Below are 13287 nucleotides of genomic sequence, written 5' to 3'. Positions count from 1 at the left end.
CTATACATAATATTATAACCCCAATCCCACAATTCAACAATTTAGTAAGTCTAAGATAATCCTGGAGGGAAAAAAAAGCAGTAGAAGAGCTTATAACATAGGTACTGGGTTCCATTTTTTCCAATCCATATAAATATTATAGAAGATTATTGATAGATTGTCAGGAGAACTAGAGCAAAAGGGGGTGCGTGTGTGTGTGTGTGTGTATGCATGTAGGGGAGGTCACAGATTTTTAAATTTTGGTTTATATTGTTTAAGTTAAATTAGGTTATATTGCAGCAGTAACATACATAAAATCTCAGTAGTTTTATCCCCAATAACTTTTCAGGTTTTGCTTGTCCCTTACACAGTAAGGCGTGTCTGAAAACTGAGAATTTGCTCCACCAGTCACTGAAGGACACAGGCTATTTTATAGAACATTTTATAGAATGTGGTTCCAGGTCATCAGAACAAGATAAGAGAAAGTTAAAGGTCTTAAATGCATTGCCCCAAAAGTGACAGATGACACTTCTTTTCACTGACTACTGACCAGAAATAATTATATGGCAGTGCCTAAGTGCAAGGGAGTTGGAAAAAACAGGAAAACACATGCATTTTCAGGGACCACCGTTTTATACCTAATATCCAAACATATTTACAAGGTTGTAAATGAAAAGAATTCTTTTGTATGATTTAGGGCTCAAATGATATTCTAATACCTAAACAAAGGTGAATGCCATGAAAAATCTTGTTTTTAAGTATTTCAAAGGTATTGTGCAATAATATAATTAGAATAATAAATTTAATTATATAATTAGCACAATATTTAATTATATAATTAGCATAATATAATAATTGTGAAATTAGTTTAATACATCAGTGATAGTTATTGTCCATATTGTCTTATGCATGTTTCTGTTTGTCTAGAGTGTAAATTATCTCTAATTTTTTCCATGAGCATGTAAAACCACTCCTTCATCACTCTTATTAATACCATTTGGGAAGTTTATCACTTCTTTTGACCATCAAAGGAGAAATTAAAGAAGTTGATTATGACAAGAACATGAGTAGCTGAAGGTTATTTGCAGTAATTGCATGCAGTAATTCTTCATTATTAAAGGTAGATGTCAAATTAAAATATAATAAATAATTAATGCATGTTACATGATCATAAGTATAAAATTATACCACTTATTCAAAAATGTAAATACTTCAGGATTGGAAATTTAAATATTAAGTGTCTATGACATTACTTTTAATGAGTAGAACAACTGAAAAAAAAAAAAATCAATAGTTCCTGAACCTCTATCCTCAAAATTGGAGGAAGAAATATAAGGTAATTTATAGAAATCTAACATTATACCATAGTTAATAAAATTAACATGACAGGTAATTCCTTCTGTAAAATTACATCATAGGCTAATAATAGGAAAACATAGTAAATTTCAGGTTTGGCTAGCTCACTTTTAGCTTTCATACTGTATCATTTATTTTGACGGAAAATAACCACATTACTAAGTACTTATTACTGATCAGTAAAAAATGGTAATTCATTTACTTATTAAAAACTTGTCATTTTATTATTTTTTCCATTTTTGCAAAATGGATGAAATACAATGCCTTGCTTTTTACATATACATCCAATGGTTAAGTAGAAAAATAGAGATTTATTTTTGAAAAGACTAAGAAGTATAAGATTTACTAGAGGCAACTGAAGGATTTTTGGACATAGAATTCAGAGTCCTAATCTTGATTTATAAGCTTTTTAGAAGAGTTCTAAACCTATCACAATTATTTTAACACAGAAGGACATAAAAGATCACAGAAAAAGTACTGATAGAGTATCATTTAAAAGTAGCATTCAAATAATATGGCAGAAATGAGTAGTAACGGGGCACACCTGAGTGGCTCAGTGATGAAGCCTATGCCTTTGGCTCAGGTCATGATCCCAGGGTCCTGGGATTGAGCCCCAGTCGGGCTCCCTGCTTGGGAGGAAGCTTGCTTCTTCCTCTCCCACTCGCCCTGTTTGTGTTCCCTTTCTCACTGTGTCTCTGTCAAATAAATAAAAATCTTAAAATCTAGCTGTGTCTCTGTCAAATAAATAAAATCTTAAAAAAAAGAAAGAAATGAGTAATACCTCTTTTATTCTTGGACACTGATAGTTACAAAAATGTAGTGTTTTCATCTTCATTTTCCAAATATTACATAACAACCTTTACTTCCATTCTTGCCTTTGTAAGTTGAACAGAATCCTTGCTTGGCAGCTTTAAATTCAAACAATGATTTTAATTTCTATAAAAGTTAATTTCACATGCCAGTGTTATTTACTGGGACTGCCTACAGAAAAGAAAATTCACTGCATTCAACGTAGATAGAAAAAGCACAGTTCGTATTAACAAAATTAACTATGCAGACATAAATAATTTTTACATATAGAAAATGATATAGTAGATTCAATTTTAGTACCTGGATACCGTGTTTGAATGAGGTACTAGCAAAAGCCAAGAAATGATATAAATAACTAAAAGTTTAAAGAAATATAGATATATATAAAACTAGTTACCAGATATTTCAGGTTTTCAGCAACATATACAAAGATTTATTGGAATGTAAATCAGTGTGTTGAAATGAATTTGACTTCAGAAAAGTAATGTTTTTCTCTAGAATTAATTCTGAGTATATGCTAGACCAGAAAAGTTTTTATTAAAATAAATACATAATTTTGAATATGATTTTAAAATAATTTTTTAAAATGCTCTGACAGACCTGGAAGTCCTTCATTCTTTTTTTCCCCCCTCCTTGGCTCCCTCCCTATCTTCCTCCCTTCCTTCTTCTTTCATTTCATTCAGGCATTAATTTACTATCGAAAAATGTATTGTGCCACAGACTATTAGTTCGTAGGAAAACTTGGATGAAGATGTAAGAATCCATAAGAAACGTAAAAGGTAATTGAATTCATGAATTGCCTTGTAATTCAATTTGTTGACTTTTACCAAAGCAAAGATATGCATGAGACAGCACCCAAGCAAATAAATATAAAAAATACAGATGTTGTTTTCTGTTCCTGATATACATTTCAGTCATTTCCATTTTAAGACTCTTGGAAATGGTAGTATTGTGGGTTCTCTTGTGCATGTTTTTTGTGTTAATACAGTTCTGTTGATTACTTACCTACTCATGAAACTACTGGTTCATAGGTATCCTTGTGTTCAATTTTTATAGGTAATATCAAATAATAAATACTAATTTACATCCCCACTAACACTGCATTAGTGATCCAGTTCAACACTTTGGCAACGCATGAGAATTTAGTTTTACTTATTTTTCCTCCATTTTCAGTCAAATGACTGGAAGTTTAATCACCAATAGTAACATTCAGGAAGTTTTGACAAAGGTATACAGTCATTTAGTATCACCACAATCAATGTATAGATTATATTCATCACCCAAAAAAGTTTTTTAATGTTCCTGGAAATCAGTCCCATATCCTCTCCCAACCACTTATGACTCACCTGTTTTCTACCCTTGTTATTTGCTTTGTTTCAGAAAGTCAGATACTTTAAATTCTACAGTATACAACATTTAAAGTGGCATTTTATTCACATAGCATAATGCAACTAGGATCCATTCTGAACATATCAGTAGTACATTCTTATATATAATAATATATGCTATTCTGCTTATACTAGGTTATGGCTATCCCTTCACCAGTCAATTTAGATTTGGGCTCTTCACAGATTTGAGCAATAAAATTAAGCTGCTACAAATACTCATACACAAATTTGTATGGATACATATTTATATATTTTTTGTTGGGTAAATATTTAGGATTTGCTTTGCTGCTTTATTAAGTAAGTACAGGATTAACTTTATAAGAAGCTGCCAAATTGTTTTCTGAAATAGCTATGTCGTTTTTTTATTCCCACCTATACTAATTGAGTTGCTCTACATTCTTTAAATTTATTTATTATTATTATTTTTTATAAACATATAATGTATTTTTATCCCCAGGGGTACAGGTCTGTGAATCGCCAGGTTTACACACTTCACAGCACTCACCATAGCACATACCCTCCCCAATGTCCAAAACCCCACCCCCTCTCCCAACCCCCCTCCCCCCATCAACCCTCAGTTTGTTTTGTGAGATTAAGAGTCACTTATGGTTTGTCTCCCTCCCAATCCCATCTTGTTTCATTTATTCTTGTCCTACCCCCTTAACCCCCCATGTTGCATCTCCACTTCCTCATATCAGGGAGATCATATGATAGTTGTCTTTCCCCAATTGACTTATTTCGCTAACCCTGATACCCTCTAGTTCCATCCACGTCCTCCCAAATGGCAAGATTTCATTTCTTTTGATGGCTGCATAGTATTCCATTGTGTATATCTACCACATCTTCTTTATCCATTCATCTGTTGATGGACATCTAGGTTCTTTCCATAGTTTGACAATTGTGGACATTGCTTCTATAAACATTCGGGTTCATGTGTCCCTTCGGATCACTAAGTTTGTATCTTTAGGGTAAATACCCAGCAGTGCAATTGGTGGGTCATAGGGTAGTTCTATTTTCAACATTTTGAGGAACCTCCATGCTGTTTTCCAGAGTGGTTGCACCAGCTTGCATTCCCACCAACAGTGTAGGAGGCTTCCCCTTTCTCTGCATCCTTGCCAGCATCTATAATTTCCTGACTTGTTCATTTTAGCCATTCTGACTGTTGTGAGGTGATATCTCTTGAGGTTTTGATTTGTATTTCCCTGATGCCAAGTCATGTGGAGCACTTTTTCATGTGTCTGTTGGCCATCTGGATGTCTTCTTTGCAGAAATGTCTGTTCATGTCCTCTGCCCATTTCTTGATTGGATTATTTGTTCTTTGGGTGTTGAGTTTGCTAATTTCTTTATAGATTTTGGACACTAGCCCTTTATCTGATATGTCGTTTGCAAATATCTTCTCCCATTCTGTCAGTTGTCTTTTGGTTTTGTTAACTGTTTCCTTTGCTGTGCAAAAGCTTTTGATCTTGATAAAATCCCAATAGTTCATTTTTGCCCTTGCTTCCCTTGCCTTTGGCGATGTTCCTAGGAAGACATTGCTGCGGCTGAGGTCGAAGAGGTTGCTGCCTGTGTTCTCCTCAAGGATTTTGATGGATTCCTTTCTCACATTGAGGTCCTTCATCCATTTTGAGTCTATTTTCGTGTGCGGTGTAAGGAAATGGTCCAATTTCATTTTTCTGCATGTGGCTGTCCAATTTTCCCAATGCCATTTATTGAAGAGGCTGTCTTTTTTCCATTGGACATTCTTTCCTGCTTTGTGGAAGATTAGTTGACCATAGAGTTGAGGGTCTACTTCTGGGCTCTCTATTCTGTTCCATTGATCTATGTGTCTGTTTTTGTGCCAGTACCATGCTGTCTTGATGATGACAGCTTTGTAATAGAGCTTGAAGTCCGGAATTGTGATGCCACCAACTTTGGCTTTTTTTTCAATATTCCTTTGGCTATTTGAGGTCTTTTCTGGTTCCATATAAATTTGAGGATTATTTGTTCCATTTCGTTGAAAAAAATGGATGGTATTTTGATAGCACTTGCATTAAATGTGTAGATTGCTTTAGGTAACATAGACATTTTCACAATATTTATTCTTCCAATCCAGGAGCATGGAACATTTTTCCATTTCTTTGTGTCTTCCTCAATTTCTTTCATGAGTACTTTATAGTTTTCTATGTATAGATTCTTAGTCTCTTTGGTTAGGTTTATTCCTAGGTATCTTATAGTTTGGGGTGCAATTGTAAATGGGATTGACTCCTTAATTTCTCTTTCTTCTGTCCAGTTGTTGGTGTAGAGAAATGCAACTGATTTCTGGGCATTGATTTTATATCCTGACACTTTACTGAATTCCTGTACAAGTTCTAGCAGTTTTGGAGTGGAGTCTTTTGGGTTTTCCACATATAGTATCATATCATCTGCGAAGAGTGATAGTTTGACTTCTTCTTTGCCGGTTTGGATGCCTTTAATTTCCTTTTGTTGTCTGATTGCTGAGGCTAGGACTTCTAGTACTATGTTGAATAGCAGGGGTGATAACGGACATCCCTGCCATGTTCCTGACCTTAGCGGAAAAGCTTTCAGTTTTTCTCCATTGAGAATGATATTTGCGGTGGGTTTTTCATAGTGTGCTTTGGTAATATTGAGGTATGTGCCCTCTATCCCTACACTTTGAAGAGTTTTGATCAGGAAGGGATGCTGTACGTTGTCAAATGCTTTTTCAGCATCTATGGAGAGTATCATATGGTTCTTGTTCTTTCTTTTATTAATGTGTTGTATCACATTGGTTGATTTGCGGATGTTGAACCAACCTTGCAGCCCTGGAATAAATCCCACTTGGTCGTGGTGAATAATCCTTTTAATGTACTGTTGGATCCTATTGGCTAGTATTTTGGTGAGAATTTTTGCATCTGTGTTCATCAAGGATATTGGTCTGTAGTTCTCTTTTTTGATGGGATCCTTGTCTGGTTTTGGGATCAAGGTGATGCTGGCCTCATCAAATGAGTTTGGAAGTTTTCCTTCCATTTCTATTTTTTAAAACAGTTTCAGGAGAATAGGAATTAGTTCTTCTTTAAATGTTTGGTAGAATTCCCCTGGGAAGCCGTCTGGCCCTGGGCTTTTGTTCATTTGGAGATTTTTGATGACTGTTTCAATCTCCTTACTGGTTATGTGTCTGTTCAGGTTTTCTATTTCTTCCTGGTTCAGTTGTGGTAGTTTATATGTCTCTAGGAATGCATCCATTTCTGCTACATTGTCAAATTTGTTGGCATAGAGTTGCTCATCATATGTTCTTATAATTGTTTGTATTTCTTTGGTGTTAGTTGTGATCTCTCCTCTTTCATTCATGGTTTTATTTATTTGGGTCCTTTCTCTTTTCTTTCGGTAAGTCTGGCCAGGGGTTTATCAATCTTATTAATTCTTTCAAAGAACCAGCTCCTAATTTCGTTGATTTGTTCTATTGTTTTTTTCGTTTCTATTTCATTGATTTCTGCTCTGATCTTTATGATTTCTCTTCTCCTGCTGGGTTTAGGGTTTCTTTCTTGTTCTTTCTCCAGCTCCTTTAGGTGTAGGGTTAGGTTGTGTACCTGAGACCTTTCTTGTTTCTTGAGAAAGGCTTGTACCGCTATATATTTTCCTCTCAGAACTGCCTTTGTTGTGTCCCGCAGATTTTGAACCGTTGTGTTTTCATTATCATTTGTTTCCATGAATTTTTTCAATTTTTCTTTAATTTCCTGGTTGACCCATTCATTCTTTAGAAGGATGCTCTTTAGTCTCTATGCATTTGAGTTCTTTCCAAATTTCCTCTTGTGATTGAGTTCTAGCTTCAGAGCATTGCGGTCTGAAAATATGCAGGGAATGATCCCAATCTTTTGATACCAGTTGAGACCTGATTTAGGACCCAGGATGTGATCTATTCTGTAGAATGTTCCATGTGCACCAGAGAAGAATATGTATTCTGTTGCTTTGGGATGAAATGTTCTGAATATATCTGTGATGTCCATCTGGTCCAGTGTGTCATTTAAGGCCTTTATTTCCTTGTTGACTTTTTGTTTGTATGATCTGTCCAATTCAGTGAGTGGAGTGTTAAAGTCCCCTACTATTATTGTATTATTGTTGCTGTGTTTCTTTGTTTTTGTTATTAATTGGTTTATATAGTTGGCTGCTCCCACGTTACGGGCATAAATATTTAAAATTGTTAGATCTTCTTGTTGGACAGAGCCTTTGAGTATGATATATTGTCCTTCCTCATCTCTTATTATAGCCTTTGGCTTAAAATCTAATTGATCTGATATAAGGATTGCCACTTCTGCTTTCTTCTGATGTCCATTAGCATGGTAAATTCTTTTCCACCCCCTCACTTTAAATCTGGAGGTGTCTTCGGGTCTAAAATGAGTTTCTTGTAGGCAACATATAGATGGGTTTTGTTTTTTTATCCATTGTGATACCCTGTGTCTTTTGATTGGGGCATTTAGCCCATTAACATTCAGGGTAAATATTGAGAGATATGAATTTAGTGCCATTGTATTGCCTGTGACTGTTAGTATGTATTATCTCTGTTTCTTTCTGATCTACTACTTTTAGGGACTCTCTTTGCTTAGAGGACCCCTTTCAATATTTCCTGTAGTGCTGGTTTGGTGTTTGCAAATTCTTTCAGTTTTGTTTGTCCTGGAAGCTTTTTCTCTCTCCTTCTATTTTCAATGATAGCCTAGCTGGATATAGTATTCTTGGCTGCATGTTTTTCTCATTTAGTGCTCTGAATATATCATGCCAGCTCTTTCTGGCCGGCCAGGTCTCAGTGGATAAGTCTGCTGCCAATCTAATATTTTTACCATTGTATGTTACAGACTTCTTTTCCCGGGCTGCTTTCAGGATTTTCTCTTTGTCACTAACCCTTGTAAATTTGACTATTAGGTGACGGGGTGTGGACCTATTCTTGTTGATTTTGAGGGGGCGGTCTCTGTACCTCCTGGATTTTGATGCTTGTTCCCTTTGCCATATTAGGGAAATTCTCTCCAATAATTCTCTCCAATATACCTTCTGCTCCCCTCTCTCTTTCTTCTTCTTTTGGAATCCCAATTATTCTAATGTTGTTTTGTCTTATGGTGTCACTTATCTCTTGAATTCTCCCCTCGTGGTCCTGTAGCTGTTTGTCCCTCTTTTGCTCAGCTTCTTTATTCTCTGTCATTTGGTCTTCTATATTACTAATTCTTTTTTCTGCCTCATTTATCCTAGCAGTGAGAGCCTCCATTTTTGATTGCACCTCATTAATACCTTTTTTGATTTCAAATTGCTTAGATTTTAGTTCTTTTATTTCTCCAGAAAGGGCTTTTATATCTCCCAAGAGCGTTTCTCTAATATCTTCCATACCTTTTTCGAGCCCGGCTAGAACCTTGAGAATCATCATTCTGAACTCTAAATCTGACATATTACCAACGTCTGTACTGATTAGGTCCCTAGCCTTTGGTACTGCCTCTTGTTCTTTTTTTTTGTGGTGAATTTTTCCGCTTTGTCATTTTGTCCAGATAAGAGTATATGAAGGAGCAATTAAAATACTAAAAGGGTGGCAAAGCCCCCAGGAAAATACAGTTTAACCAAATCAGAAGAGACCCCAAATCATGGGAGGGAGAAAGGGGATAAAAAGAGGTTTAGAAAAAAAAAAAGAAATAATTAAAAAAAGAAAACGAATAAAGAAAAAATATAAAAAGGAAATAAATATATATATATTAGATAAACTAGTTAAAAAGGTTAAAAAAAGAAAAGGGTAAAAGTTAAAACAAATTTAGCAGCAGAAGAAAAAAATTGAAAAAAAAAAATTAAATTAACTGCAAGGCTAAAGAATCATGGGGAGAAAGCCTTGAGTTCCGTGCTTTGCTTTCTCCTCCACTGGAATTCCGCCACTCTCCTTGGTATTAAACCTGCACTCCTTGGTAGGTGAACTTGGTCCTGGCTGGATTTCTTGTTGATCTTCTGGGGGAGGGGCCTGTTGTAGTGATTCTCAAGTGTTTGCCCCAGGTGGAATGGCACCCCTTACTAGGGGCCAGGCTGAGTAATCCGCTAGGGTTTGCTTTCGAGGGCTTTTGTTCCCTGGGTGCTTTCCATAGAGTTCCTGAGGCCGGGAATGAAGATGGCAGCCTTCAATCTCCAGCCCAGAGGAGCCAAGAGCTTGGAGCCCCACTCCTCAGTCCGCCCTCAGAGAATAGTGCCCAATCACTGTCTCCCTGGCCTCCAGCCGCCCTCCCAGCTCACCCTGCCTGAAACCGGTTCAAGGTAACCCCGAGCTGAGAGATCACTCCTCGGCTCTGTAGCCAGCTTCCCCGTTCTAATACCTGCAAGCTCTGCGACATTCAGACACCCCTGGTCCTTCTGTGACCCTGCGGGACTTGGGACCACGCTGACCCCGCGTGGGTTTCACCCCAGTTTAGCCTCTGGAGCGATGTCCCTCGGCGGAACAGACTTTTAAAAGTCCTGATTTTGTGCTCCATTGCTCCGCCGCTTGACGGGAGCCGGCCCCTCCCCCCACAGTCTATCTTCCCGTTGCTTTGGATTCACTTCTCCGCCATTCCTACCTTTCAAAAAGTCGTTGATTTTCTGTTTCTAGAATTGCTGTTCTTCTTCTCTTCGATCTCCCATTGAATTTTTAGGTGTTGCAATCTTTAGATAAGCTATCTAGCTGATCTGCTATCTGATGTAGTCTCAGCCTGCTACTTCTCTGCCATCTTGACTCCTCCGAGTTGCTCTACATTCTTGCCAAAACAATGGCATTGCTAGTTATTTTAAAATTATGTATTCTAATCCATGTGTTGTAGTATCTCATTGTTTTAATTCAGTTTCTCTAGTGACAAATGATGTAGAGAAACTTTTCATATAGTTAATTTGTATATATATACATTCTTTGGTGGAGTATCTATTTCAGGTCTTTTGTCCAATTTTTATTAGTTTATATTGTTTCACTTTAAGAGTAATCTAAATGTTCTAGATAGAAGTCCTTTGTTAGATATGTGATTTACAAATACTTTTCCCAGTTGCTAGCTTCTCTTTTATTCTATTAACAGTGAGTTTCACAAAGCAAAGTTTTTAATTTTTTATAGTGTGCAATTTATCTTCATAAAACCTAAGGTCACATATATTCTTTATCAAGTGTTTTTCACTACATTTTATAATTTTCCATTTTACTTTTATATCTGTGATCCATTTTAAGTTCATTTCTGTGTAATGGAAGGTATGTGTCATGATTCATTATTTTGACATATGGAAATCTAATTGTTCCAATCTTATCTGTTGAAAACATTCTTCATTGCATTATCTTTGCAACTTTGTGAAGAATCACTTGATTTAGGTGGGTTCATTTCTGCTTCTCTATTCTTTCCACTGTTATAAGTGTCTCCCCTTATGTGATTAAAATCCTTGATTACTGTAGCTTCATAGTAAGTGTTGAAATTGGGCAATATGAACCCTCAGACACTGTTTTTCTTTTTCAAAATTGTCTTGGCCACTCTAGTCTCTTTGCTTTTCCATATAACTTTTAAAATCAGATCATCTGTGTGTCTAAAAATTTTTGCTGTTATATTGTCAAGATTGCATTGAATCTATAAATCAGAGCAGAGAATTGACATCTTAATGTTTAGTCTTCCAATCCATGATCATTGTTTATCTTACCATTTATTTTTATGTTTTTAAAATTTTTATTAGTGTCTTAGAGTTTTCAACATACAAATAGTACATATATTGTTTGATTTATACAAAATGTTTCTTTTTTGAAGTGCTTCAAAAAAGATAAATGGTAATTGTTTTTGGATTTTGAAATTCCATGTTTCATAGCTTTTTAAAAAGATTTATCTATTTATTTTAGTGGGATAGAGAGAAAGGGAGAGAGCGTGCAAGTGGGGGAAGGAGCAGAGGGGAGGAGCTTCAAGAAGATCCTGGCTGAGTGTGGAGCCCCACTCGGGGCTTAATCATACTACCCATGAGATCATGACCTGAGTGGAGACCAAGAGTCTGTCCCTTAACAGACTGAGCCACCCAGGTGCCCCTCATAGTTTACCTTTCTCAGCATGCACATTTGTTTCAGTGCAAAAATGTATGTATTGCATTATACCTAAGTCCTCTGTTACCTGTCTCTACTCTCTGTGGCACACAGTAGGCCATGCCCCAGTTCTCGTCAGATGGCCCTGATTTTGTATTCTAGTACCTCCTGCTATTCTTCTAGCTCTTAAGATGATAGGAGCTTCTGGCTGTTAATAACGCCTGGGTTCCTTTTAAGCCCTTTTCTAGTATGAAGCCTACCCCTTTTATTAAATTTCCCCATAATGAAATACATACAGTAGTTATTGCCTTCTTTCTTGAACCACTTGTGGTGCATTTTTTCAGTATTTTCACTGTGCGGGAATATGTAATATTTAATTTGAATATAGGAAATGAGATTATCATTTTTGTCAGCATTTACACTAGCATTTATATAACAAGGCTATCCAACATAACTTATTTTCATATCATTTAAGTCATATAAATATGTGTTTTTGCTCTCTTCATCTCTATGTAACTAAATATACTCTGAAGGTTCGTGATTCATTTATGTGATAAGTGTATGTTACATGAATATATATAACTATAAATCAAGAGTATATATATTTTTAAATTGAATCATGATTGCTTTCTCACAAATACTACCTTGTAAGATTTTACTGTCTGCTTTATGCTAACTAGCTGAGGAATTGTGCTCTGGATTGGGTGGCTCATGAAGAGGAAAGGATTTACAATTATTGCAAATTTACAAGATTTTCAGTTCTTCTACTTAGCACTGTAAGGTGAAGGGAAGGTTCTTGAGATGGTTTCAAAAAAGATAGTAAGATGTCTCATCTAATTTTCCCTGATAGGTTATTTTATTTGAATAAGAAATCAGACTAAGAGGAAGGGAGAATAGTGATAAAAGTCCAGGTTTACAAGTTGAAAATTAGCAAATTAGCAAATTAGTGTTGCAAATGGTGGATTTGAGGTCTAATTATAAAGCATAAAACATTATGCATTATATCCTGGTTTAAAGAAATGTCTGGGGAAAGTGTGTTGTCTTTCATAAGAAATTTATGTTTAATTGGTCTTATGTTAATTTAAGGTAGCTTTGGCCGTCAGGTTTTATTGTGAAATGATCTCTTTTTGCTGACCTTATTAATCCTGTGGAGTATTAATAGTAAATGGGAAAATTTTATTATGACTGGATAAAGGTTTTGCATGTTTCTGTTTGGCAAAATGATTTGCAGGCTATACTTTTTTTTTCCTCTAAAATTGAAATGCATGGATGCCTTTTATTTCATAGGATTAGTTTATCAGTTATAGTAAAACTCTGAAATAAATACTGAGATTTGTTTAAAAGATTTTATTTATTTATTTGACAGAGAGAGATCACAAGTAGCCAGAGAGGCAGGCAGAGAGAGACAGAGAAGAGTAAGCAGGCTCCCTGCTGAGCAGAGAGCCCGATATGGGACTCAATCCCAGGACCCTGAGATCATGACCTGAGCCGAAGGCAGAGGCTTAACCCAATGAGCCACCCAGTCACCCCAATACTGAGATATTTTTGACAGTAGTATGTGTAGGTTTGTTTATAAAGGGCGTATTATATAAGGGAATTTGTAAGATATTTGTGGTCACTTTTCAGATAAACAAAGCTAGTTTCTTTAAAAATGAGTGTTTGGAATATACCATTTCTTGAAATGTGCAACCTTCTTTATTATATCTGATCTATTTTAGGCTCAAGAGTATGGTTAAGAATTTTTTAAGC

The sequence above is a fragment of the Enhydra lutris genome, unplaced genomic scaffold (genome assembly GCF_002288905.1).
Source record: "Enhydra lutris kenyoni isolate GAN:26980312 unplaced genomic scaffold, ASM228890v2 scaffoldscaffold13, whole genome shotgun sequence".
NCBI classification, from domain to species: domain Eukaryota; kingdom Metazoa; phylum Chordata; class Mammalia; order Carnivora; family Mustelidae; genus Enhydra; species Enhydra lutris.
Note: the sequence above shows the minus strand (reverse complement) of the source record.